The sequence below is a fragment of the Pomacea canaliculata genome, linkage group LG1, assembly GCF_003073045.1.
Source record: "Pomacea canaliculata isolate SZHN2017 linkage group LG1, ASM307304v1, whole genome shotgun sequence".
In the NCBI taxonomy this organism is placed as follows: domain Eukaryota; kingdom Metazoa; phylum Mollusca; class Gastropoda; order Architaenioglossa; family Ampullariidae; genus Pomacea; species Pomacea canaliculata.
The window spans coordinates 22,006,884-22,012,899 of record NC_037590.1 but is presented as its reverse complement, the minus strand read 5'-3'; positions in this window follow the sequence as shown (position 1 = coordinate 22,012,899).

Genomic DNA, 6,016 nt, shown 5'->3' with positions numbered 1-6,016 from the left:
TATTCTGCATTAAATTTGGACATTTCTGTAGTTAAAATCTCAATAACTATGTTAATATAGAGTATAAAAATTATACGTACTGTTATCGAAGCGTCGAACACATGTATCAGTATAGAAATTGACCGCTTGAGAAGCTTTCTGTTGGGAAAAGTGTAGACTCACATTTGAAAATGGCGGCTTTGCCTGCACGCATGTGGTCGTATGTAGCACGCCATGGCGAAGAGTCATTGCCATTGTTAGGGGTCACGACCTATATGTGGGGTGATCTCCCGCACTCTGTTTCGCCTCGCGAGCGTGGAGCTTGGCTTATGTGCGCATGCGGCTGACAGCGCCATGCAAGACGAGTCAAGCATTGCGATAGATTGACCCCCTGTATCACAGTCGGATCAAGACAAACTTGGTGGACCCCTTGAGCTTATGGTTTCCGATGCTGCTAGGGAAGGGGTAAAGAAAACAATATCCAGCAGTGTCTTTATTAAACCTGAACATAACGTTTGAACAAGGTCTTAGAACAGGTTGACGTGTCTTCAAAAGACAACCTGACAACTTGACATTTTAACCCTTTGAGGAGTAGGAGACATTTGTCCCATAGTTTTAAACTAAGTGTTAATTAAATTCACATAAAAGGATGAAATTTGTATGTAACAACTCAGTCTATTACTGACTTTATAAAACTACAGGCTTGTTTGATATGTATGCATTAGCTTTGTTGTCATATTGACCACAATTTTGAAGGTCATCCAAAAATTGAAATTATATATAAAACAGACAATATATCACAGGACGAGCTGTTGCTGGTCTTGCTCGCGAACGTCACTAATATGACAATACTAATATTTTAGTTAGCAGATATTTTCTGATTTTCCAAAAAATATTTGATTTTCTGATATAGGGATGCATTTTTCCCACACTATATCTCAAGAACTATGCGGAACAGAGCTTTCAAGTAAATGTTTTTTTAATGTAAGTCATTTTTATGCTGAATGTGTCAAAAACTAATATTACTAGCGCACAATCTGTATGGTCCTGAAAGACTTTCTGTGCATGAGGAAAAACAAAACCTCGAAGTGCTTCATGTGGTGAAAATCCAGTCAGGCGTTGAGTCAAGAGCAACTAGCTCTTGCTGAATATTAATTGCTTCCATCTGCACACAAGAACAACAATTGCAGGTTACGCACGTCTCTCCATCGGTCGGACACCAAGGACATAGGACACGTCATTGTTGAATTCTTTGATCCGCGTTGCCATCAGAAACTATAGGGTGCTGGCAGGCCCTGGTCGTGGTGCGGTCGTGGACGAGACATGTTCTGCAGCTGACATGCTTGGATGGTCCCCTCTCTCGTTTGTTGACGTCATCTAATTGATTTACATTCGGTTGCAGGAATGACAGAAATATCTGCGTCGAGCTCTCAAGAGGGCTGTCACTCGCCAGCAGGTCCAATATCCCGCAGAGCTATTGTTTGCTGTAGACGGCATAGTCGCTCTCCGCTTTGAGAAGCCAGAATGCAGCTTTACTGTCAGCGCCTTTGCCGTCCGAAAAGAAAAAAAATCCTTTAAAAAATGCATTGTATTTTTTGAAAGAACTCGAAGTATGATGGAACAAATTTTTCTCGTCTGCTCCCACCCACCTCTGATACAGTGGAAACGTTAGTTTTGCCATGAAAGTCTAAACATATATAAAGATACTGCCTGTACTGAGTTTTCGAAACTGCGGTTTGGTGACTATTATACTGACAAAATACGAGAAAAGTAGCAAGGGAAAGGGTTAGATACATATGGCCATAGCTTGGAGATGTGTTGACCGGTCTGTGTTGATTGTAGTGGAGACGGGCTACAGTGTTTGCTTCAGAACGTTTGTCTCGCATGCTTGAAGGTTACCTGTAGTTAATTGGCAGGTCGTCAGATCACGAACTTGTATTACTGGACTGCTGGCAGAAGATTTTTTTTTTAATATACAGTTAACTACTAAAAGGAGGCACGCTACAACAAAGCTTCCGGTTTATTCACGTTTCATATTAACTACTAAAACGAGGCATGAGACTACAAAGCTTCCGGTTAAGTCACATTCTTTGTTTAGGCTCGCCGAGACCAACAGCGGAGAACTTTGCAAGAGGCTAAACGATGGTCTTGGCAGACAGACAGCAATCCACCTATACACACATTCATGGTCAGATGGAATCGTCAATTCGCAGTACACGTCTGTATTATGTCTCAGAAAACTGGAAGACAGAAGCAAATATAAATGGGAAATTGTTAGATTATGTGTAACGGATCGTCGGTTAAGCTCTAGTTGTATTGTTTGGTCTGCATAATATTACTTGTGTGTGACATCGGTGTTTGTAAGATGAGCACAATTTGTTAACTTCTTCGTCTGACAACATTTCTTTTCGCTCCATTGGCTTGTCCTGCAGTCTGCAGGGGGCGGTAGTTTTGAAGTCGTTTTCCGAGTGCAAAATGGGAAACTCAAAGAAAGACGTCTTGTTTCCAAAGTTATAAAGCGATGCTCAGAATCCGCGGACACTATTTCGTGTTTCCTTATGCCACCTCTTTATAACTATGGCTCTAGGGCAGGGGTGGGCAATTAATTTTCCCAAGGGGCCGAATGAGAAACTGGGATGGTTCATGAGGGCCGGACTAATATAGTTAACTCAGTTTTACCCAATACTGTATACATAGTATATATACTGGCGGGCGGGCCAGCGGGAGGGCCGGTCAGAGACAGAAGGCGGGCCGGATCCGGCCCGCGGGCCGGCGTTTGCCCAGGTCTGCTCTAGGGGTAAAATATCTGAGGTCTGGACATCGCTTTATAACTTCTGAAGCAAGACGCTTGTCCTTGAGTTTCAAAAGTTGCCCCAGGTCAACGACTTGCCATCGCTTCATAGCTACCACCCCAGGTTATTAATCAAATTGTCTCATCATTTTAATACAGCGTTGGGCAGCTGACCAACCGAAAAACAAGAAAACAGTCGTTTGTGTGTGTGTAAGTGCGAAAGCTTATAGTGTCAAGTCTCATTTGCAATGACATGTAACGGTTCTCAAATTTCACAATGTTGCAGATTGATCGGCTATTATAATGTGAAAAGAATCGTTACACACTGACTGCATGTTGCTTCTATTCCCGATCACCAGCAGGTGGCGTGCGTTGCGTGCCCAAGCCTGACCTTTCCATGCATGTCCATTGTTCCCGTGCTGGGTGCACAACCGGGGTGTGATACCGAGAGCTTTATCAAGGCTTCCTCTAATCACCAACTCTTGTTATCAAGACTCACGAATACAGCACTTTACTCTCCTCATTTATACCATCTCTTTCTTCCTTTTCACCCTCATCCTCCCACAAAACACACATTTCTGTCTGATTATTATGACAAACTCGTCAGCACACGATCGTTAAAGCTTTCTGACACTATGCATGAGCCAGAGAGGAAAGATAAACCGACGAAATATCCGATTATCAAAAAATAATTTGTAAAAACCCCATAAAACAAAAACAGAGAAACCGATCACGAACCCAGGAACCCAGGCGTAGGACCATGGAGACTTTCAAAACTGGTTTGGGCAGATTAAGTATTGAATTCATTCCCCCCTTTACGACTGACAAAAGGCAGCGATTGTACAGATGGAGCTGTAAGGTGAGCTCCACTCGTCAAAAAGGCAGCGCTGCCTGGTGTGGCTGTCCTGATGTTTGCTGACGTTGCCCGTGGAGAACAAGTCAAACGCGTAGAGGAGTCAGAGAAACGTTTTAACTGTTTTTCTTGGACACGGTGCATTACTGTGATGCATGTTTCATGAGCTCCTATCGAGTGTACTGAATGACTTCACGGCTTGTTTACTGTATAGCTGCAAACATCGTTCAGGTTCCCACATCAACAAAAACGACAACATCTGTCATGTGATTCAGCCTCAAAGTCAATGACAAAGAAAGCTGCTATTTTACCTGATGAGTGTTCCCCAAGGTCCGATTTATTATAGTAAAAACCAAAAACTAAAGCGGATGCTTTACATCTTTTTTTATTGTCAGCAAAAGTAGAGGCTGTTGCAATTATTGCAAAAGATTAACTAAAAGCGCCAACATAATCGTCTGCAAATGGCCTTTATTGTCATAAAGACCTTTATCGTCATGCAAGAGAGAGATGAAGAGTGTAGAAAAAGATAGAGCAGAAATGAGTTCGATATTGTCAGCAACAGTGGTTTTGCTATAATATCAGGTTTCAGACGGTTAAATGCCAAAAAAAGCGGCGTAGATGAGTTCTTGTTATCAATTTGTGGCATCAAATGTAAACCAAAACCCGCCAATCGAAGATAACACATTAGAGTGTTCACGTGCACGGTTTGCGATCGATTCCTTGAGTCCAGCAGCCAGGACTCCAGAATCAGGTTAGATTGCAAAATACAAGACAACTATCATCATCTGGCCGTTGCGATTCAGTCCAAACTCGTTGGTTGTATTCTCAGATCTTTAAGAATCAGAGCTTTCTCGATTCTAGGTTGCCTTAGTTTTACTAATGAGAGTGTGAAACAAAACAAAAAAATTCCTGTAAAGTGTAAGCAAGTATTCCACACGCGATAACTAAAAAAGCAATATGAAAGGAAAGGACAGGACAGACACACTTTTTATTTATTAATTATTAAGGCATGTAGGATTTAAAAAAAAAACCCAACAGATATCAGTGAACCCAGGAAAGTAACTTTCCCCAAAAAATATAGAACGTTTCTATGTTTACTTCATCATTATCTTGTAACAGTCACGCAAACGGTAATTACCATATGCTCAAAAGACGGGGCGATGGGGAGAAGATAAACTCCGGCAATACATAAGATGAAGTTCATAGCCATTGATATTCAGTGGTATTTAATGGCACCGCGTGTCCTCTCTTGACAAAGCCACTGCTCACTGATGTATCTCTTTACTCAGTGTCACAAACAGCAACTAGAAGATTGAACATACCAATTTGCTTTCAAATCGATTCCTCTTATGAGTGTTGGTGTTCGACCAGAACTGAGACTCTTTCTTTGAACCTATCTGCGACTTGGTTACTGGACAATGGTTCATTTCAGTAATGTCAGCCTTTTCAACTGCTAATGAGACCGAAGTGCGGAGAAAAGCCTTGTCCACGCTCATCGATCTCAGCCACTGAACGTTCTCCGTCTGAGCCGACAGCTCTCTACTCAGATAATACAGATTAGCTTTTTCCTTTGTTTCTTTCGAAGACCTAAAACATAAAAGTGCCGTAAAAGTTTCAGAAGTCTACTGTTCTTATGGAAAGCCATGTCTCTTAGAACTGTGATATTTTAGTCCGCAATCTCTCATTGCTTTGGTGTGCATGCTAATGGTTATTTCTCTTATATATATTATATGTTTTTGATATATATTCTGTTACAAATAGTAGTTTTCATATGTATATGTACATATTTACAAATGCATAGGCATGCCCGCACACATACGAACAGACACACTCACACCGAAGGTTTGGTATCTGTAGATATGTATGTTTGTTGTCTTGGGCAGATACGCGTGTTTTATTGTAGTTTTATTCCTCTCAACGATCAATGAAAATCCGAAAGCTCAGACAAAACTTCTTTTGTTCCTCTCCTCGACTTTCTCGCTTTCGGGTTCTGCTTGCATGTCATCTAACTAGACAATGAAATATGATTTCCATATCAAGGATCGATTGATAGCACTGTACTGTCTGAAACTGCTTCCATTGTGACGATTTCACGTTGAGTGAACATTGTCATGCCCTTTGTCTGGCTGACCGTTTGTGAATTCTGTTCTGTGGTGTTCTACTTGTGCATAGAACGGCCGTATGGAATTTATGGACAGTTTTATGTGTGGAAAGGACATATCAGCTGTCACTAAGAAGTTACACTAACTGGGATTTGAGGTATCACGTGGTCACCTGCATTTGCGCTCAACGAAAGATCTACTCCCTCTTCCTTCGCATTTGTTTATTTACTAAAAAAAAATTTACTGAATATGCGCATGGCTAAAAAACATGACAGAAAATGCTGTTGTCAT